At 42.2% G+C, this 23,258-nt stretch overlaps 1 protein-coding gene across 1 annotated transcript in view; it reads left to right on the forward strand.

Moving 5' to 3' along the window:
• GPR39 (G protein-coupled receptor 39) overlaps positions 1 to 23,258 on the forward strand; it is an 83,082-nt gene that overhangs the window by 15,067 nt on the left and 44,757 nt on the right. The window lies entirely within an intron of this gene.

Consider the following 23,258-nt stretch of genomic DNA (forward strand, 5'->3'; position numbering starts at 1 on the left):
ACATTCTAATGAAGAGCTGCTTTAAAAAGAACAACAAAAAGAGGGAAAAAAATGTGTTATGAGTTGGGGTTTTTTTTTGTTATTTGGGATGCTTAGTTTTCTGGTGCTTTGTCTTGGAACACAAAGTAGTCATTAGGGAGGATTTTTTTTTCTCTGTACTGAAAGTGAACTTACGGTGTGCGCTCTGCCTCTCCTGCCCTATAGAAAAATAACAGTAGGAGGTCAGCTGCATTGAACAGCTCAAGAAAAGCCAAGATGTCCTGGGTTTTCCCCTTGTATTAAAGGAAATCTTTACTCTGTAATTGGCACGAATTAGTAAAATCTCCTTTAAGTGTATACACACTGTGGTATTTGACCTCTAAAATTCCTGGTGTGGGGGATGGACACTGGGTAGCAAGCACTGAGCTTGCTTTGGTGTTTAGGTTTCTACATCAGATGTCAGCTGCCTTTCATGAATGAGTTTAGTTCAGCTCTGTGGTTCCCAAGAGCTTTTGATCAGTCTGGCTTTACTGCTTCCTTTAGTTAAACTTTGCACTGGCCCTTCAAACCTCTGAGTTGCCTGCACTGCTGGGGCATGCAAGGCGCAATAGCTGGTATCAGCTCAAACAAAGGAAACTGGAGACTGAGAGATACCCTGCCTCCGCTTTTCTGGGTGTTCATGTGACAACAAAAACTGTAGCTTTTTGACACCATGGCATGCTGAAATGGTCTATATCTATATACACACACAGACGTGTGTATATACGTGTATTGGAGTATGGACTAACTAAAAGCAGCCATTCTCACCAAAACATTTGTCATATCTCAAGGCAAGTTCCTCAGGCTGAGCAGCTTCCTCATGCTTTGGAGTTACAGCAGCCCAGAGCTGCCTTGGCTGGCAACATGTTGCATTTTACAAAAAAAGCAGCCCAAAATAATAGGGCCTGAAACAATTGTTTCCTCTTTGTGCATCTGGAACTTCAGTTTTGGGGTGGCTTTTTGGTTTGTTAGTTCCTTTGTTTTAGTCTTTTAGCAGACTCGGCTCAGGGGGCCCCAGCTCCCATTGTGAGCAGCCACATTTTGGAAAAAGCCTCATTCGGCAAAAGCTCTAAGAGCCTAGAGAATGAGGCTTGCTGGGGTGCGCTGGAGATCAGTGCATTGAATTTAGTAGGAGCTATAAGCATTTCAGACTTTTGGTAGCAAAAATCTTGTTGACTGAACTCTACTTCCAAGTCATTTTAGGTCAGGAGTGATTGCCATGTTTAAATCGCCATTTTCAAATTCTTTATCCCTTGAAGCAGCACTGTGAAAGTCAGTGTCCCTAAGGTTCAAATCTTCTTTATTTAATTTTCCTACTATTTTAATATATTGATGGTTCTGACTGCTTTTGCCTAATAAGGTTTTGAGGTGAAAATTCTGAGGTGTGAAAAAAATCTTTTTAAAGTGAAACATCATGCTTTTGATCCAAGGAATGATGTTTCACAGGAGGAATAGAAACAAAAATCTCATGATAACCCCTCTGCTTTCCTAAAATAGAAAAGCTGCCTGGTTAATGAATATAAATGAATGTACATTCACTTCCTTTTTTTGAGGTTACTAAAGCTGATTAACATTAGGTGCCACAATTTATTTAAAGCAGTTGAGTAATTATTCTGCTTCCTATCCCATGAACATGCAACTTATTTATTACTGAGAGTTTGGGGTTTTTTTAAAGTGTATCCTTGAAATCACATTGGGGATGTATCTTTGTCATCATCAGAGTTTTAAAATAAGTGCTTTACAGTAAGTAATTCTGGTGTACAAGCAAAGAAGAAAAATTGGGCAATGCTATAGGAATTCAATAAACTGTGATGCATCGACTTACAGGAAAGGACCTGAAATCCTTAGGAGCAAAATAATGTATTGACAATTCAGGGTTACACAAGTAGAATTCAATATTCAGCAAAATTAAATTAGAAATTGATAGCTTCAACACAACAAAACAGTTTTTCATATGAAATTTAAAATGGGTGAAGCTGCTTTGCTTTATTATGACACTGGTTGGATCAAGGTGTTTTGGATGAGAGTTTTTTTCCAGCAGATCATCATAAAGTGACTTGTATGTGTTGGCCTTTCGTGTTGTGTTAGTCTAATGAGAATTTATTCTCTGCTTTCTAGTAGAGGCTGCCATAGCTTCTGCCATGTTGTTAATTATGCCAAGCAGGTTAAGTTACTCTGTCTACATTCATCTGCTAAAATTGCAACTCTCCTTTTCTCCAACCATCCATCCTTAGGACTGAGAAAGACAGAGAAATGAGCGGATAGTGGCTGCAGTCAGAGGTGGCCAGGAGATGTGCAGTTGCAATTTTGCAGGCTTGCTCCTTGCTGTCCTTCTTGTTAACTTTAATAAATGGGCTGTTGAACAGAAATCCTTTAACCTGGTTAAAAGTTGTTCTCTAAATTTGTATAGTTTGAGATACTGTTGTGGTCTGTAATCTGGGAGCACTTCTAATTGTCCCGGTTTCAGTTTGGTAGTCTGTCAACTGGGACATTAATGCTTGGTAATCATCTGTAAGGGCATGTAAAATTCTGTGTGAAGGAAAAGAAACAGATTCTTAAACACAGTATTATTATTTTAAATGTAGTAATACTGTTTTATATTAAATACCACTTCAGTATGAAAGTTCTTTTTCAGGATTAATGACTAAATCATAGGCACCTCTAGCCAAAATAAATGAAACTGTTGACGCGAGCACCATAGCAGAGCAGAGAGTTTCAGTATTAGGCTTGCCTTCCCACAGAACACATGCATAGTTCTAATTAGTATTTGCAAGTTCTGTGTATGTACCCGTAGAGAAACATACACCACTTAAAAGCTGGATGAAAATAAAAAAGAATCTGCACTGGAAGTTTCCCTGTCAGAGCACTTGAACTTCATCTAAGGAGTATTATGAGACAGAAAAAAAGTTCTGCAGCTGGTGAACTTTACGGCAAAGTTGCATTTTATCCTCAGACCAGTTGTAAAAAGACAAGTTAAAATAAGTCTTCTGCGTTCTGCAGATGTGGAGGCAATTAATGAATAGAATTTGATTCTGCAAGCAACCTATTATGGCTATAATAACAAGTTAAAAAAGCAGCTGGATGCTGGTCATTTAGAACCACCAACTTCTGAAAACAACGGTATCTGGTAGCCTGTCCTGACTTAGCAGAAACAGTACTGATTTATACAAATTTAGGTACTTCAGTGACATATCTTGTAATTTATCTACATGGTGGTGTTTTGGAGCCTGATCTGAGACCAGGGGCCCACTGTATATGCACTGTGCAGACAAGAGGAAAGAATCTCTGTCAAAACATACACTATCTACATAGTTAGAACCAGAACTAGTAGTAAAAAGGAAATTTGACATATACAGTTGATCTTGTCTAGCTTTTGTTAACGTAGCTGTTGCATATTAAGTCCATGCTTTAAATATATTGAAACTAGGTAAGAAAAGTTTATTTCCTGAAGAGAAGTGGCCCAGCTACTTCGGAAAATTACTAGCTATGTGATAACTGTGTGGCATGGTTTAGGTAATTCAGTTTTGCATTTCCTGAAAATGCACATACAAGAATCTTCTTTGTAAAAACAATTATTTTCTCTTTGAAGGGTTCATCATTACCAGGAGCTTCAATGTGTATTGGATTTTAAAAAGATATTAATCATGGATTAGTAGGTGGAAAATGAACTCCAGTCACCTGTCAAGGGGAGGTGATTTTGAGCAGCCAGAAATGCTGCTTGTGGACTTTCATGGTCAGCCACTTCTGTTGCTGGTGTTGGAAGATGAAGAGGGTTATTTGCACAAGCTTGTAGCTGCTCAGAGGAAAAATAACCTGTGATTTGCAGATTAGGCTAGACATACGCTTTGCTTCTCTGAAGAAAACTCCATAATGTAACTTGCATTGCTCTGAAATGCAGTCTGTTTGTATTTTTCCCTTGGCAGTGTTAGAAAACCTCATCTCTCCCTGATCTGCATTTGAACAGTCCTCATTTTTATCTCTTTTAGATAAGGGACTTCTCTGCTTTAAATACTTCCGCTCTTTCTCTCTCATTTGAGTATGGAGGTGTTGGGAGGTTGTAGGATTTTTTCTTTTTTCATCTTGAGCCTGTGCAAAGGTCCAGCTATTTGCTTTACAGTGTTTCTGGTTTGTTATTGATGGGCAATCATATTTCCAAATGGGCTGACAACAGCTCTCCAGGGTGAGTCTGTTTAGTCCGAGTGTGCCTTGGAGTAACACAGGGACAGCCTGCAGGCTTGCTTGTTCATAGTCCTGAACATTCAGACACATTGGTGCATTAAATGTCTGTGCTTTATGCATTTAGGATGGCAGCTTCCTGTGACAGATAGGGTGTAGGCTTATAATTTCTAATATGCAGTTTCATGTGCAAAAGAATTATATGGAATGTAGAAAAATTAAGAGAGCAATGAAACTGTACAGTTTAATTCAGGCATGCATCGGTCCATAGGAATAGCCATTTGTGTGAGCTATATGGGTGCCACTTTAATGCTTGCTGTACAACCAAATGTTTTGGACTTTTCAAAAGACAGCATCTGATGCTAATAGTGCAGGTTTTGAGCCCATGATATCGAGATGTGGAGAAATGAAGCTGAAACCTCTCCTTCCTTTCCTCTACATCTTCCACCAGTATGCCAGTTCTAGGTCAGTCAGCAATGAACAAACTTGCAGGATCTCTAAATGGGATAAATGCGTACAGTGTATTGCTGGCACTTGATTTGAGATCAAACATGAGTAATTAACTACTTTTTGGAGACTGATCTTCCTTTTTTCCCTACCTGCAATCCCTTTCTGTTTAGCTGGCTGAAGAACAGTCTGTGAGTATGTACCGAAGATAATACAAGAAATTGCTTTGAAGTCTTCTCTTTCCTCTGAATATCTTCCCTGCCTTTAATTTGGTAGTTTGTTTGTAGAAAATATTATTATACAGGCTGTGATTTGATAAAGGGTGCTTTCTTGTTGAATGCCCCTAAGACCAAAAGTGATTGTGAAGTGTCCACCACTTCACGCTTCAAAAACAACATCCTCTTTGTAGCTTATAAAATCCTATAAGCCTGGAATGCCTCACGTTTATAAGATCTATGGCTCCCTCATACATCCTAGCCATAACAGTTTTTTTACAGGTCTTGTACTCTTCCACAAATGGACAGAACAGTTGCTTGAAAACAAGCACCAAATCCGGTGACCAGAAGTATATGCATAGTCTGATTGAAGAAGAGCTAACATTGCCTGCTCTTGTGTTTTGAAGCCTCGCCTAAGAGGGCTTTTTAATTCTCTGGTTGGAGAAAGAGATGGCAGCTTCATAAAGCTGTATTACTTGTTAACTGTTACAGATGAAGATAATCTGAAACACAGGAACTATTAATAACAGGAAGCACTGGACAGAAGAAGATTTTCTATATGGGAAATGGCCTATCCACAGCATACTAAAGATTTTATTCCTTTCATAAGTCAGGATTCTGACTTCAACTAAAGCTTTTACAACTCGACATTTTTATCCTGCTGTCCAGCTGCCTCTCTGTTTCTTGTGGACATGCAGTCAAGGCTTCTTTTCAGAACACCTTTTCCATGCCCCAGCACCATAAACCAAAGTATATGCACATATATATTCGTTTTACCCCTTCACAGTTATAGAGCAAACAGCAGTTTTCTCAGTGTCCAGTAGTAGCAAACTCTCTCCCTCATCCTCCCCTTCTTCCCCCAAATCAAAAGTAAATAGAATTTAATTCCCCTAATCCCTACCTTAAGTTGTTCTGTCGCAATGGCACCCATCACTGTGATTTTATTTAACAATTTTAGTCTTTTACAGGGTTTGAGATAAACATGTTTGCTAGTAGTAACTCTGCTAAATTTGTAACTGTTACACATGGGGCCTACACCCTCAGGTCCTCTGTTTTTGCTGTGGAAAGGTTCAACAAGAACTTCAAATGGTATAGCTGGAAGAAGAACCTTTTCTTTCAAAAAGCAGCAGAAATTATTTCAATGACACACAAAAAAGATTTATATTGCAGAATAGCTGGAAAGAGGGTTTCTCTCCATTTGTATTCATGACAGCTTCTACATATCCAACTATCAAAACCTATTATGAAGAGCTGTATTGTAGTGTAGATAGATTTTTATTCTTGTCATAATAGCGATCTATAGGTAAATTTGTCAATGATACATCCACTGTCATATTCCCATATTTCTTATGGAAAATATTCTTAAAGATAACTACTAACTTAAGTATCCTTACTGTGTAAGGAAGTCTGAGTTTTAAGAACAGTGTTTTAAATTATCAGGGACTTTTCAGTTTGAGGCAAATTTCCAACCACAACATTTAAACCAAAAGTAATTTACTCGTTACTTTCCATAACCTATTTTTTAATAAGGTACGCACAGTCCAACAAGCTTCTTTCTATGACTTCCAGTACCAGATTTTTCCTTCTTATTTATATGCAACTTGTCCAACCCATGTTAACAGCTTATTCTGAAATGAATTTTGATAGGTTGATGAAAACTGAACACTCCTTGATTCTCATTTTGAAGCTAGAGTTTGTTTGAGCTCTAGGGCTGTCTTTAAAACCTAAAAAGAAAAAACCTCTGTGTGCTTTTGTTAGAAAATCTCCCAATGAAAGGAGCATCTCCCTCCATTTCTTCAGTGTTTTAGTTCTCATCCTGTCCTCTCTCCCGCATTTCTCCACTCCTTGTTATTAGCTGAAATGGGGTGAACCCTGCAGTTACGGGGAGGGAGCATGAAGGAAAGGAAGGAGAAGGGTTGCAAAAGGGGGGAAAAAGGTCACCCATTTGTTTCAGAACTGAAAGATGCTTGTTTTATGTCATCAAACTGGAGATACTTAGAACAACAGTTCTGTTTAAAATTACTTTTTTTCTTAGGAAGATTAAAATAAAAGTTCTTGATCTTTTTGGCTCAGTGCTTAGGAGTATGAAGCCCCTACGGTATCAAGAAGACAAAGCCAAAAGACTTTGCCATGATGAGTTGGTCTCATCTGGAAAGTCAACAGTTGAGCTGTCCCCTGTTCTTCCTTCCCACCCTATAAATAGCAAACCCATCTGGGACAGGGGAAAAGGAAGGAACTGAGGGCACAGCCCAGTTTAGGGGCTCTCCAGGCTGTATCACATCCTAACCTCTGAACACCCACTGATACACATTAATGTCACTTCTCACATGCACAAGCCCAGAGGCATATACCTGCTGCAGTACCAGAAATTACTGTTATGCTTGAGCTCTGACTAATTTCCTTTTCAAGCATAAAAATCATATCAACCATTGACTGAAAGACACAGGGTGATGCCAAGAGGGAAAAGAAATCGGAGTTACAAGTTGTTCCACTACCCCATACAAGGAAAAGTCCCAAAGAGTGCTGGGAGTGCCTCGTTACAGGTGCCCTGGGGAGGTGACAGGGCCCGGCCACACCAGGAAGACTCAGTACAGGCAAATGGGACAGCTCAGCCAGTGTGAGTCAGTTACTGCAAGTTGACTTGTCCTCTGAGTGGTTGGGGAGCCACATTAAAAGTGCCTCTGTGTGAGATAAGAAAAAGGACAGCTGCTGTTCCCCTCACATGGTGATTTTCCAGTCAGGAGCCAAACAGCGTGAAATTTTTCCACACTGATTTGCGAGGCCTGGTTTTCAGATCAGCATGTATTCGTCCACCTGAAACCAAGGCTTATGTAGGGGCACTGAATATGGCACATCCAAACAGCCAGTGAGATATCTATGCAATATGATTTGGCAGTGTTTAGTTGGATCTGCCCACAGATACAAGCCTGCTGCATGTGAGATTTCTATTAGATCTCTGCATCTGTTTCTGGGTTCTTTTGCCTCTCCCAATTACTCCCTGTCTTTGCAGGGTCCATCATAGCTTCTGGTTTGGGTTGTGAGTACATGCAGAAATCTGAAAATTGGCTAGTTCCTGAGACACAATGCATAGTTTCCCTGCCGAAGGACTTGCACTCCAAAGGAAAACATATAAATCTAGTTAGAGGAGTCTTTTCTGACTCCATTTTACTGGGATTCTTATGTGTTTCTATTCCCAAATTGTCCTGCAGGTTAAACTACTATTCCACGTTTCCTGACATTCAGCTCTCAAGTACAGTACATGCTATGGCAACAGCATTCAAGATGAACCCAAATTAGGTCTGTGTCTGCAAGAGAGGCAAAATAAAAAGAGCAAACTAGTTTAATTACTCCCCATTCAGATGTAATTCAGTTGCATTGCACTAAGAAAAATAAATGTTGCTGGGATGTTATGAGACAATTAGTAAGATAATGGAAAATAGTTAATACCCCTCATGTCTGTGAAAGAGTGCTCTCCCCTCTGCATTAGAGTAGTCTCGAAAGGGTTTTCTGAGCTGTATTTCCAAGTATGAATTTGTTTTTCCCTTTGGAAATACAACAAAATCCTGCCACAGTCCAAAATGGTTATTTGCAGTTTGGAAATCATGCAGTTCAAAGAAATCACCTTGGTCCTGAGCCAGCCACAGGGCGCAGGTCCAGGTGCTGTGACAATACTTTTCCTTTGGGAACAAAGAAGTGATAGGTACACTTTGTCACCCAGTAGTTTTGATTGTGCCCTGTTTTCTAGCAGGCACATCTAAATGCATCCTTGGGCCTTTCACAGTAGCCGTTTGAAACTGTCACAAATATCTTGGGCACTCAAAATGTGTCACAACTATAGTCCTTTATTATGTTCAAGATGGAGGACTTTTTCCTCTTCCACTGTGACAGCAAAGTTAGAACAGCAAATTTGCCAATAAATTGTCAGCTTATCTTCCCAGCACTCATCAGCTGTAAATGCACTTGCACCTTGTCTATGGGGTCTGAGACAGGCTCCAATCCCAGCTCCTGTGTGGTCCCGCTGAGTGACCTTGTTCAAGCTGTGTGCTCTCCTTGTGCCTCAGACACTTCTGCACTGTAGGAATAATGATTTCTGACTCCTTTGTAAGTGTGGGGGTTTTTTTGACAGTGGAGTCCACTTACCCTGGCTTTTGCTACTGCATGAATTGCCAGCGCCCATGAGCATACACAGGAGGGTGAGCTTGAGCACATGCGTGGTCATTAATGCAGATTTCCTTACTTCTCTTGTTCTTGGGGTAAGGAGTTTGGAGATATTTTTCTGTGTGTTAGTCTCTCAGCTGTGCAACTCCCATTAAAAGTCAACCTCCCTGTGCAACTTGGTCGAAAAAAAAAAAAAATCCTGTTTAATGTGAGATTAGTTTAGGCTTTTATACTTGGTTTCCTTGGGACTCTAATGGCAGTCTGAAAAAGAAAATCACCCCTGAGAATGTCTAGCACTTTGGGTTTCACATAAATGTAATCCAATTACCCCAGTCTAGGCCATGCAGGACTATTTGGTCTGAGGTATACATCAATCTAGGAGAAGTACAATATACAGAACTGAAAAGAAGGCAGATTGGGCATATTTCTTAATAGCATAACACAATGCAATTGCCAAAGGAAAGGCATATGCTTCTGTCCTGCGTTAGGCAGTGCCTGAACTGAGTAATTTGGGGGGGGAGATGGAGTGAAGTCCTTGCAGGAAGGGATTTTAGAGGTATCTTCCCTGGAGGCCAGTTTTGTAAAGGCATACCATCTGGTGCATTCAAAATGCAAAAAGATTTGTTCTTCAGAAGTCTGAGCCAGGGATAAAAGTCCATCCCTGCCAGGGATGGCTTAGCAGTATCCAGAGAGATGGATGAGTTTTATCACAAACAGCGAAATTCTCCTTTTCCTCTGCCCTTAACCTCTAATTCAAACATCAAATAGACTGATCTTACTGTAGCTGCTTGTTTCGGTAATGAAAATTTCTGATGTCCTTACTTACTGTGAACTGAGCAATGAACTGTTTCATTACTATTTCTGCTTTGCTTCTAGGCACCTTCATTTTACAGAGAGGTCAGAAAAGGGTTAAACACAAATGCTGACATTACCCCAAGCAAAGCCTGTACTGGGACTCAAACTGTCTGCTCCTCCCTCCCATGCCTTCAGCAGCAGTCAGGCAACTACTGTGATGCAGAAGCTTATGACTGCTATCAAAATCAGTCTCAATATTGGCACCTCTCTCACCAAGCTGTAATGATTGAGTCCCTTTGTAGAATTAAGCATTTTTTGCCCTGTGCCTTGTGGGGTAGGTTTCAAATTGCCTTTTAGAGGAATGGCTGGACATTTAGCTTGCCTTAGAGACAGTGTTGGCTGTGGTGATGGGAGCCCTCAGTTCATCACTGTCACAACTGAAGCTCTCTGCAGAGGCTGGAGGCCTGCAGGAGGCTGCTGCTGGCTCATGCTTTCCCCAAGTACAAGATATTCAGAATTTACAGTGTGCTTAATGCACCAATCAGATGGGTCAGGCTAATCACAAACTAACCAACAGAATATGTTGTCTAAGTAGAAGTTAGTATTTTACCTCAAAAGATGGTGTAACCTCTGAATAAGAAGACATTGTGTCTGAATACTGAGGAATGCGATAACAGCCCTGCAAACACTGGCAAACCTCATGGCTGCGGAGTGACTTTCCCCTCTAAAAGCTGGGACAGAAATCTTGAAATACTGAGAAATTATGCTAATCTTTAGCTATTAGTGCTGTGTATATCTGCACTTTCACAAAAGCAGCAAGACAAGCGGTGTGGGCTGTGCCTGCTTTAGCTCAATGGAGCATAATGCTCCTGTGGCTCTGCAGGTCAGGTATGCTGCATGCACAGTGATGTGGTCTCTATGGACTGCTCTTCCATAGCTAGTGTCCTGGCAGCCCGGCTCCTTGCTGTTCATGTCCATGTATCTTCAAACTGGTCTTCATTTTGTTAACTTGAACTTCTCTTTAATATGCAGCAAATGGATGTGCTAGTGAGATTTGAGTGTTGTTGAAGCTCTTTCAGATGTTGCTTTTTGGTCTAATTAGATAGAAAAGAAAAGCTAGCCTTAATCAATTTATTTATAAACACATCTTATATTGGCTTTTCTCATACTAGGGAAAAAAAGTCCTGTCTGCCAAGTAGAAGCCTGTACAAACTCATCTTCTACAGGTGCTTCTGCAAGCTAGAAACTCTAGAAAATAATTTCTGGTCTATTCCTTTTAGTTTCTTCTGCCCTTCCTCCAGATTTGTAGATAGACTTTCCTGTGTCTTTGAAGCTTGATAGCTTTAATCTCATTCCAGACTTCCTTCAGTTTGGGCACCTAACGTGTAATATCATAGACCTCAGAAGGTAGTAACTCACTGACAAGTTATTGGGCATCTTCCTGACACCCTGTAATGAATGGATGCTTCAGCCTTGAGGAAGCAAGCTGGGTCCTACTGGTGATGCTTTGCTTTGTGTTCCTTTTATTTGTTCCTTATTGATCTCTGAAATCCAGTTGCTGCAATATTATTGAGTTCTAACAACTCCCACATGAAACCTGTTTTTTGTCACTAATTTTGTGATGTTTGCTTGGTTAAGTGCTTACCTGGGTGTAACTACACTTTTTAACATTGGCCACAGCTTCTGCACTGCCGGTCTTAATCCTGTGAATTGAAGGAGAAGAGACAGTACAAAAGTAAAATCTGTTTTCTTATTATGATAACTTACGTGATCAGGCAAATTAATCCAAAATAAATGTGTTTTGGAGGTGCAGCAGTAATAGAGCCCTTGTGTTGTCCTTTGTGTGGACATGGTAGGGCTGGCTGTTAGGAATAAATCAAATTATTTAAACTGTGGCTTTTTCCTGATAAGTCTTCCTTTCCTACATTCTTTGTCCTTTCTCTTGCTTGGAAGATCTTTGTGGATTTGACAGAGCTTGAGAGCCGAGGAAAGCTTATTCAAATATAAGTTGTATCATAGAGTTAAACACTGCTCCTTGCTTTCCCTGTGTATATGTTCCCCTTCACACCTACTTCAACTGATAGAGGACCGTGTCAGTGAAGCCAAAGGAGCATAGTCACTATCAAACTTGGGAGAATGTATTAAAGCCCTCTGAAAACCTATTAAAGGTCAAGTTAAAAGCAGTGTTATTCTTCACTTGCCTATTTCTTTTAAGCTCTTTTCTAACCATCCACATTGTAAATATCTCTGACCCAGAAGAGTGTTTCAGGTGGAAGCCAGAGCAAAACAAAAAATGTGGCTTAATTTAGAAGTCTTCCTGGGAGAAAATGTGTTGACTGTTACAGCAAAATGCCAAAGCATCATTAGGTGCTGTAAAAATCTTATTAATAAAAGGTGCTTATTTAGAGTGGGTAGCCCTAATTTGCCATGCTGTGCAAAGGACCTGTGATTTAAAATTTCTTTTCTCCGCGTCATTTTGAGTAAGGAGGTCCTTACAAATTAATGGGGAGATGGTGCAGGGGAAACTGGTGCAAGAGACTGTTGCTAGAATAAATTACACTGAACTCACTTTAAAAGTCAGTGCTGTTGCTCTTCACCTTCCTTTTGTGGCACCCTTTCCTCCTTAGCACTAAGAAACCCTCCAGAGGCTCATTGAGGGCTCAGCCAGAAGGGTAAGCTGCTTTTTGCTCTTTATGTCCCCAGGGTCTTCTTGTGATATGGAGCCTTGAGTCATTTCAGCTGTGAGGGTCAAATTTCCCTTCCGTCTCTGGGGATATAACACTTCTAGAAGTTTGATGTAGGCAATGAGCAGGGAAGGTATATGATATTGATGTGAGTAAATGCCAAGGTTGTAATGATACAGCTTTCCTTCTGTCTCATTCCTCCCTGGAAATGCTCGAGACATACAGGACATTTCACGTGTCTGTAATTGAGGGCATTAAGGTTTTACTCGGCTCTGCTTAAATTGGTGGTCTCAAGCATATAGTCCACTGCAATTATATATTGCTCCATGCTTGGTTTTATGGTTCTGCTCACATAAACTTCTGCTGGAGCTTTTTCAGGCATAAGTAAATTTGAAATGTACAGATCATTAGAGGAAGTATTGAACCATTTACTTGTAGAATAGACATAGATTAACTGGGAATGGATCAGTGCGCTTTTATCACATAGCATCAATAGTAAGACTGAAAATTTCTTTGGGATAAAAAATTGTTTGCAGTTACAAGAAGATGAAGGACAGCTTTAGAGACTGTGGTGTGAGATGGCTTTAGAGACTGTGGTGTGAGATGCATAGTAGTTTGCATTCTCTAAATGGAAGTAAATACTTGTAAGCAGATTTCAGTCCTAGTTGAAGTGACATTTGAGAAGTAAAAAAAAACAAACCCAAACACTGAGGGGATACACAGGGAAAAGAGACTGGCACCGAGCTCTGCTTTCTCCCCTCACCTGCATGGGTTCTAGTAACTCATTGTCACAGAGTCTCTGTGCTCTAGTGTGGTGTGGGGAAGGAGTTGCTCTCCTCTCCTTCCTCCATGCTGCAATGGCAGCAGGGTTCGATTCAGAGGGAGAGTCCTATGGCTTGTGTTTATTGAGTGGGTCAGACTAGGAGATTATAGTGGTTCATTCTGCCTTTCTAATCTAATAACCTGCTTTTATCCAGTTACCCTCTGGACTTTAATTTGTGCTAGTAGTCGATCAGAGCACAAACAAATGATAGAAACCCTCAATGACAACATGCCAGAGGAAATGCAACAAAACCAGAATTAATTGAAAATATATATTCCAAGAGTGAGATATGGACCCTTTTTCTAATAGACTTAGACTTGGATATTATTACTGAAGTACTGGCAAATTCACACATCAATGTAAATTGTCTTGCTGCATCTGTCAACAGGCACCTAAAGCAGTAATAAAGGCAGAATAGCTCCTCATAAATATCCAATATCCTAATTATCAGAGCTTGACTTAACCAATGGCAGGGTAATAAAAAATGGGATTTTTTTGATCTTTTGCCATGAAAAATGCATACTTTATTCTTTGAAGACTGACTGCAGTGTCACAACTTTTGTGGCAAATAGAGCATGAAGCATATTGTCAAAAATATGGTTAGGGAATATGAAGCCACTAAATATTTTATCTTCCTGGCAATGTACTAGGAGAAAAGTATAAGCCTTAAATCTATCAGGTTCCTCCTCCCACCTCCCAAACTGTTTTACTAATATAGAAATTCAAGTTCCTGAGAGAAAAGCAACACATCCATTTTCCAGTGTGCTTTGATACAGTGAGTATCATGAATTATGTAGTGTTTGCACTGGGGTTTAAAATGTCATCAGTGTGTATCTCTAAGAATTGTTTAGCAGTTGTGCATTATGAACATCCACTTTTTTTCCTTTTTGGTGATTGATCAAGATGTGCTGGTTGGAAGCAAACCTCTTCTGACTGGGTGTCCTAAGGGTGGTGGGAGATGGGGGGGACAGGAGGGACCCTAGGGAGGGACATGCGGTCACATCTGCTGTCAGGTGTTGTCCCTCCTGGCAGGGTGAGGCCTCTGTATGCTGTCCTTCTCACAGAGCCAGCTGCTTTGTCACTGAATCTCCTTTCTGAAAACCTGGCAGGATGTCCTGCCTGCTTGGCGGTGGGAGAACCAGCACTGGCCCAGCGGGACAGATGCCCCAGCTCTGCAGCATGCTGGCCTGCAGGTCAGACGACCCTACAGTATGACACTGGCTTGTGATAGTCCACCTGTTTTTTTTGCATGGTGCTTACCTGTGTCCCAGGTTGAATTTCAGCCATGAAATAAACTCTCTGGCAAGGAACAAGCCACATTCTTCTCTGTGACTTGCATCTCTCAAAGAAAGTGTGGCTAAATTAGCCTTCCCCCTTCCTCATCATTCTGTTATGAAAATCAAAGCTCTATGATGCTCCTGTTGGCTTTGTGGCATGCTGTGAGACTTTACTCTTTAAGAGATCCTGCCTTTAATTGCCAGCATGGCCTTTGACTTTGCATGAACAAGGAGGTGATCTGCTTTGCCTCATTCCTCATTAGTAACCCTGTCTTACTTTGTGCTGACACCTGATTTGGTCATTAATGAGTAATTGTCTCCAGGTGCTGTTAGGGAGAGGGTAGGAACCGTGACACGTGGAAGCAGTAGTCCCCTGAATGTCTGCTCGAAGATCCCTCCAGCAAAGCAGCTGGATAAATAGAATTAATTTGCAAGGGAGATGGATGGAGAGGTTCCAGGAATGACAGGATCTGTCCCATTTTTTTCCCTCCTGGGCCCATTGGTGTGGTTGGGAACACGTGACTTGTTCATTGGTGCAAATCAGTACTAAAATCATTAATCTATACTGAGCACCTGGATATATGCTGTAGTTCACATTTTAACTTATTAGAATAAAGCACCTTTTTACGGTATAATCAGGATGTATTACCTACGTGGCAAGGGTATGTAGGGCCGTTGACTGACTGCTGATGTTCGCCTGACCCTTGTAACAAAACTGTGCTGGTAAGAAAGGGCCTGGGTCAACAGTTTTCTATTTGTTACTATGTAAAGGGAAGAGGCCATGTTATGTGCAGAGTCAGGTGATACGAGATAAAACCCCAGCCTTCTGCCCTCCAAGACACTGGGTTTTCTGTTATACCAGTGGTGTGAGGACAAATGAGTTCAGGGTGAGAATTCAGTTCCTGCTTTATAAGTAAGAACCTCTAAACTTAAATGGTGCCTTTCTTTCCTTGGTTTCCTTGAAAGAGCCAAATGGAGATTTCCCAGTCTTGCCCCACATGTGGCTGCAGTCACAGCCTGTACCAGTGCGATGGGGAGAAGCGTTAGCTTCCTCCTGGGGAGGACATGTGAGGCTCACATCCCTCCCACAATCTCAGTGAAAACTCTGGTGTTTACTCAAAGTGTCAAAATCCAGTGCATCAAATTATTTCTTGAGGAGACCTGGAAACAGGAATAAATACATTATATACAGATTTTACTAGTGAACACTGCTCTTCTGGTCTAGGAATTTCAGTGCTTCGTACAATTGTGCTGGCATAAAAATATTGCATTCACTAAACTCCACATGATTTGAAGTAAAAAGGATTCCAAGCGTATAGTAATGTTTTGACAACAGTCCTTTCTGGGAGGCTTTATAACAGGGGCTGTTGCTTTTTTGATGACAAAAGCTTACAGATGAATGTGCATACAGGAGTCCAATTTTTCACAACCTGGGGGGAAAAAAGCTCCTTTTCATAGCACATCGCTCATGCTCCAAGTGTGTTCACCTCTCTATTTTAAAGTATGAGAACGCATAGCAGCTGGGACAGCGCTGAAAGTACATCCTTTAGAAAGGATAGTCTGTCATCTTGTCTCCGGCTTTATACTCCCTGTTGAACAAATCTGCCAACATGACACTGGATACTGATGAGCAATTTGTATGGTTATAAAAATATTGGCAGAACTCCATTGTTTTGCTATTTAATTCTTAATTTACATTTTTAATGTTCTGTGTCCTCATTCATATTACAGGTTTTACTCTTCTGTGTACATCTATAATAGAATGATTTTTTTTTCTAAAAAATAATTATGAATACTGAAGAGCTGTTACAATTGCACTGTGTTTGAATTAAGGACTGTGCCTGTCTTTTAAGATATGCTTCCTTAGGAAGGGAGTACATTTGCAAGGAACAGGGGAAAATGGGGTAGGTATATGGTATAAAATAGGTATACTTTTAAGTGTTCTGCCTGAGCTACAGATTGCCTTCCAGTAATCAGACTGGCAAAAAAATGTAGTAAATGATGGGGACTGGAGACCCAACCTCTGAATAGCCTGTCTCAATGTATTTATTAGTATTCCCTCCCTCCCTCCTTCCTCCTCAACCCCATTTTTGATAAGAAGGACAACATAGGTTATTTTGCCAACCCAAGGAAATAAGGGCTTAGCAAAAGTACCTTCACTCACTGTATCCAAGCTGTGTTTTTAAATTGCTGTGTCCAGTAAAACTTTTTTACTGGACTATGATTTGTGCTAGAACTAAACTGCTGGTAATTGGTTTGGGTTTCACCTCCAGAAAAACTCACCCACAGAAAGCATCCTAAAATGAGTGTATTTTTGTCCTGCATTCACACAATGCTTGAGCTGTTAGGGGAGGCAGAAAAATACCATGTCCACTGGCTGCAACGGAGGCTGAGCAGTAGGAATGAGCTGCAGCCACCCAGGTCCTGCTTTGTCCTACCTGCCCTATGTGGGGAGCTGGGAGTGAGCAGCTCCTGCCACAGGCTCACTGCAGCCATGAGCTGCAACAGGTACCACCTCCTGTGTGGAAAAAACAGAGGTGTAAGTCGCTATAGAAAGAACTCTTTGTGAGTATTTTGCTCCAATAAACAGGCCGTCATTCTCAGTGATTAATGATGTATGGAATAGCAGTAAGTGAAAACATTGATGGTGGGTTTAAAGTACAGTTTAAGGACTCTGAACCCAGAGAAATAACAGCAAACAACTTTATGTGGCAAAGGCTTACAAACTTGATGCTGTGAGAAACTATAGCAAAACACACGAAGAGAAAATAGACACGTTCCTGAGAGCGATGAAGTGCAGCACAACTCAGTGCTGCTTTATCAGTGCTGTCGTTCCTGTGTCCTGCAAATGAACTGGGGAAGACTTCTTATTTACAATGCTTTGCTCCAGCAGGGAGCTTTAAAGTTGCCATGAAACCTGGCAATTTTAGGGCCCCTTTCATTAGTGGACACTTTCCCCCAGTGGGGACCACATGTGTGCCCATGCTGAGAGCAGGTGGCAGCTTGTGAGGGTGCAGCAGAAGCAATTTTTGCTGTGTAATCACAGAATGACTTGCAGGAAGACTTGGAGCAATTCATTGAGAGTAGGAATTAGACTGAAAACAAGTTTTTACATATGCATGCAGACCCATGCATTTTTATGAGGACTCATTAAGTCATGGTTGAGATAAAAGCTCTATGGGGAATGGGAACCAAATTGTTCAATGGAAGAAATAGGATATTGATTTGATTTGGGGCATATAACGAATAGTGTTGAACCAACTCCTCTTTGGGAGGTGCTCCTGGGAGAGCTTTCTTGAAGTTTAAAGCATGGATTTTGTTCAGGAAACCTGGAAAACACAGAAATATTTGTAATGAGGCTCCTCACTATGCTGCTGAGGAGCTGGAGACCCACAGAGCATAAGCAGAGGAAGGGGAGAGGTTAAGCAGAGTAGGATCATTAGGAAAGAGAGACGCCCACAGCCCTGCAGTCTGGCTCACCGCTCACTGAATCCCAGGGCTACCTGTTCTCACACGTATCCCTTTCCTCCCTTTAAAATCTCTGTGTGCAGGTCACAGGGTCTGTGGGCCTGTGAGAGGGGTGGGAGCTGGGAGCAGAGGCCCTCACAGGTGTGAGAGAAACAGAGGCAAACCAGCCATGGGGTGTGTGTCACTTGCCCGTGCACCAGTGGGAGAAGGACGACACAAAGGGGTGGGTGCTTTGGGGCAGGACTGCAAGGGGACACAGGTGTCCAGCCAGACCCCAGGGCTTTTGTTCTTGGTGCTGTCAAAATGCAACTCCCAGGGCACACTGAGCACTTGCAAGTACTGAAGACAGAAATTCTCAGTGAAACTTGGACATCTTGGGAAATAAGACAAATCTGATCGACCCAGTCCCCTTGTTTGGCACTTATGCACCAAAGTTAGATTAAGCCTTGTAGTGTAGGGCAGATGCAGAGATGTGTGTTTAAAATGAAATAAAGGCATTCAGGAGAGCTCGGTTGTGAATGTTGCAACTAATCTGTGCAGTGAACAAAGCACACCTACACCCTGTACGTTAACGTACCTCTCACTGAGCTTTCAAGGCAGAAAAATGTCTGCGGAAACTTGTTTGACCCTGGCTGCTTCTGTATCTGAATGTAGTATTCATGGTCACAGAAATCTGTGTTGTGTGCGGTGTGATTAGCCAGCGTACTCTGTGGGTTTGTTTCATGAGCTTTTTTCTCAAACATGCTGAACTTTTGGAAGAAAGTGTTACTGTGTAATTTGAAGGGCATTTTGCTGCTAAATGTTGTGTGTGTGAGAATTGTAAAGCAAAGCTTTTGGTGAGTCTTTTGTTCTGAACAAATATTAAAAGCTTAAGTATCATTTGGTAGTCCAGGCAACTGGTTTCTTTTATGGAAAGATACTTATGCTGGATGTTTGCAAACTGGAATAATGCTTGCTCTTGCAAGTAGTCCCCCTTGTTGCTTAGCAGGAAACTCTCTGTGGAGCACAAAACATTTTCTAGGATGAGGAGATTACCAAGCAGCTCTTTGTAATGAGACTGCTGTCTTTAGATCTGTCTCTGAGATACCTGCACTGAGATTTAAGCTGATATGTTTACCTGAGAGACATGTAAAAAAAATCAATTAATCTACTTCATTTTGAATTTGTAAGACACTGTGCATCCTGGACAACTTTGCTTGGATCACTGGAGATCTGTGATGTATATCTTGGACTCTAAACGCTTATTGTATGGGTTTATATTCTTAACTAATTGTTTAATGCTTTATTTTCTTTTACAATGAGTAGTCACTATACTGCTAACAATAAATGGGGGTAGGGGGGTGGGGTAGTCCAGATTTGGACTTGAATCTACCAGCCTTTCAGAGGTGTTGGTGTGGAAAGAATTAGGGCACCCTCTAACTGACAAGAAAGAGGAGTTTGCCATCGTGGTGGTACTTTTTTTGTTGTACGCATGAGATGTTTATGGAAAGAAAAAACATTATCCAAGAGAAATTACACAAGCCCCAATGAAAGTTTGTTCTCTCCTATGTGATTCCATACAGCCAGGTTTTCTTCAGAAACGCTAATAGATTGTTTGGGAATTTTTAAAAGTCTCTTGCAACGGCTTTCCCCTTAAAAGCAGCGTACGAGCGCACGGCGGCGTACGGGCGAGTTGGGGGGGGGCACAGGAGAAGCTCCCCGCAGCCCTGCTGTCCCGGAGCTTCCCGGGGGGTCCTCGGCCGCAGTGGGGCGCTTCCACCCCCGCCGCCAGCCGCGTGTCGCCCCTCTTCCTAGCGGGAGAGTTTCTAAAACGTGGGGTAGGTAGGAAAGCCCAGCCCCCGCAAAGGGCACTGCCTCCTGCTCCCGCGGGGGAGGGCCCGCTGGAGGCCGCCCAGCCCGGCGGGCAGGAGGGGGCGGCAGCGCCCGGTAGGACTCGCCGAGCGGCAGCCTGGAAGGCGTTCGGAGCGGGAGGGGGCTGCACTTGGGAAGGAAGGGTTTATACCTGCTGCTTGTGCCTTCTCCAAGGAAATATATTGGAAATGCCACCCTCGGCTCCCTGGACAAATGCTCTTTTGCTTCCTCAGAGCTGCGTAAGGTGTAATAATCTGTTACTGCAGGTAGTCTACCGAGCACTTTAGTTCTAATTCAGAAGATGTCTTTAATCTTCCTGTTGCTTTGTGTAAGTTGTAAATTACACAACCCTGCAGAAAATTATATGTAAAGTAGGATTATGATCCTCATTTTTATTATGAAACTGGCTGTGCATGGTAAAAACAGATTCTCACGGTCATTTCATTTTTCATTTACTCTCCAATTTGCATTTCACGTATTAAATTCCTTAAAATCTGGGTGGGTTATTATAATTTGGATATTCCAAATGTATTTATAAACAAACTAGCTAAAGAGATGCAGTAGACATCAGCTGTGAACGACCATAATAGCGGAGGCTGACATGTACATGTAGCAGCCTCAGTGTGCCGGAGGCTGTAGCTGTGCATGTGGCTGTACAGAGCAGGAGCTGCTGCCGGGCAGCTGGCTGCTTGGTGCTACAGCCACTCCACAGCGAGTGGCATTCCCACAGCACCCGCTGCCCAGCCCTCAGAGAACCAGGATGGGGTTCAGGGAATGTTAGAAGTTGAAATTTGAAGCAGACTTTTATGGGAAGGCTGTGCTGGGATTGAAGAGGGCACAACAACAGAGGGAGCATCTCAGAAACTTGAAATTGACTGTAACACCTGCTGATGGTGACAGTGCTGTGGTAGAGCTATGGCTTGATAATGTTTAGACTTTTTTTGAGTTCTTAGTGAGTTCTGCATTTCCTTGCATCCTCAATGTTTACTGCTTTGGTGTTTGCAGTGGCTCTGATGGGAAGGAGAGGTGATGGGTGAGCTGAAAGGGCAGAGGGTTTTCCTCTGGGATGGACTTGAGGTGGGAGTAGAAACGGAACATCAAAGGGAGGAGGAGGAAAATTAAAATTCCTGATGGGACTTGCTCTCTGTCCCTGATGCTCCAGATCCCTTGCAGACAGTAGTGACTGGTTTGGGTGGCACAGATGCTGCACTGGCCAGTAGACACTTCCCTCTGGGTGGTTCAGCCTCTCCCTGCTGTTGCTTTCCACCTAGCATTGTAGTTACGGCACTAACTGGATCTTTGGTTTTAAAATGAGAGTAAAACTACATATCTCCAGCTACTGTACAGCACCATTTGATTGCCAGCTTTGTAGTACTGCAAACTGGTGCCATGTTGTTGCAAGGGAATGAGATGTGGGAAGGGCTTAGCAAGGACATAGGGATAACTCCTGATGGCACAGTGGAGGGTGAGGGATACAGCTCCCTGGGGGATGCCATGGGTGAGACTTGGTCAGTACCCATATACCGTGCCTATGGCTGCCTGCAGCACTGCCCTGTATCCCACCTGTGCTGGGGCCGAGCTGCACAGGACCCCCATCATTTCTCCCTTGCACAGCACGCGTTCCCCCCACTCCTTTCTGTTCCCTGTCCTATACCATAACACCCTTTTCTGTGCCCTGAGGCTTACAGCTCCTGCCTCTGAGAAGCACAGAAAGGAAGATGAAGTTTAGGTGATGGAGGAAGTGTACCTGCAAATTGTGAGCAATGGTGAAGTCCTTGGCAGTCTCTGGGTCAGAGGGTCCCAAATGGCACCTGCAAAATCCACCAGAAACCGTTCCTGTGGTGGGGATGGATGAAGCTGGATCTGCCTTAAGTGGCAGGGCAAAAGCCAAATTGTGTATCTGTCCTGGGAATACATAGCCCTATGAATGGCAAGGAGGAACAGCGGAGCTAGAGAGCAGTAAGGAGGCTCAGTAGGACAGGTGAGGAAGTGTGGGAAATAACTAAACGCAAGAATAGAAGATTTAGTATGACACATTAGACAATAGCTCAAGTAATGTGGACAACTTCAATGACTTTCCGAGATTTTAATCCTAAAATAAAATTATATAAAGTAGTACATTATTTCACTGCTGATGTTGAGTGTGCCTTGAATGTTTCCTGATTGTTCAGGGTTTCTTTTTTATTTCCCTCCATAGGTTGAAGACTGTATTTATCCTTTCCCTTCTTTCCTCTCCCTTTCTTCCTCACTTCCTCAGCCCTCCTTCCTTCCTCTCTCTCTCTCTCTCTCCAATTTAAGCAAGATTGGTTCAGCTGTTTTTGATTTATGCAAGCATGGGGAAAATATGTTTTTCCCATATCTTCAGAATAAAATATGTGCGCACTCATAAGTCTAAGCTGGCTGGAACTAGCAATGTCAAATTAGCTTGTTTATAGCCCTCACTGGGGAGTTCCAAGTTTTGGAGAGAATTGGTTCCATGTTTTTAAGTTCTGAATGCGCTGGAAGTCAGCGTTTTCATGTACACACATTAGTTGGGGTTTGGTCTTTTTTTTTCTCATTTCTCTAATGCTTTTAACCTGAATCAGCTCTGAGCATTTAAAGAAGCATTGCTAGGAGACTCTTACATTCTGTTCAAGCTGCCTTGCTTAAGCACTTTGGTCACACATGGGTGCAGAAAGTAGCACACTTTCCTGCTTTCTAAATAAACGTATATGAGAACCAAAATGCAGCGGGGAATCTTGAATAATGCAAGCCTAGTGTTTCTAATGCAATGTTAACCATGGGAAATACTTAGTTTTCAGAATGATTGGATTTGTTTCAGACCTCTACCACAACTTTTACAGCAGCTGCTGAATGATATGCTCTGTAGCACATGGTATCAAACAGGTGTACAGTAATCTATAAGTGCTTTAAATGCACTGGTGCGTACCACCTTACTGTGCCTGCTTGTTTTTAGGGAAGCCTCTTGTGTACCAACCTCATACCTCTCTCTGGGGCTGAATTTCTCCCTGCCAGAATTCAGACCCTGCTACTTACTCTGCTTCATGACTTGGACTCACTGTTAATATAGATTCTGCTTTCGACAAGTATTGGCTGATGTTAACACCGGGAGGGCTAAAAATAACAAGCAAATTAACCTAACCATAAAGTCCTTACCCAGCCTTTTTGCAGTTCCTGCCTCGCTTGTTTAGAAAGAACACTGCTGGGTGAAGACCCAGCTTCCTCCCGTCTGCCCGTGTGCAAATGCTGCTGCCTCTGCCCCCTCCCAGCCATCACTGCCTCTCTCCAGCCGGCATGCTTGGGCTTCAGCACCCACAGCCTTTTGAATGTTATCGTTTCTTTAATT

This window comes from Falco punctatus, assembly GCF_963210335.1.
Source record: "Falco punctatus genome assembly, chromosome: 8".
Classification (NCBI taxonomy): Eukaryota; Metazoa; Chordata; class Aves; order Falconiformes; family Falconidae; genus Falco; species Falco punctatus.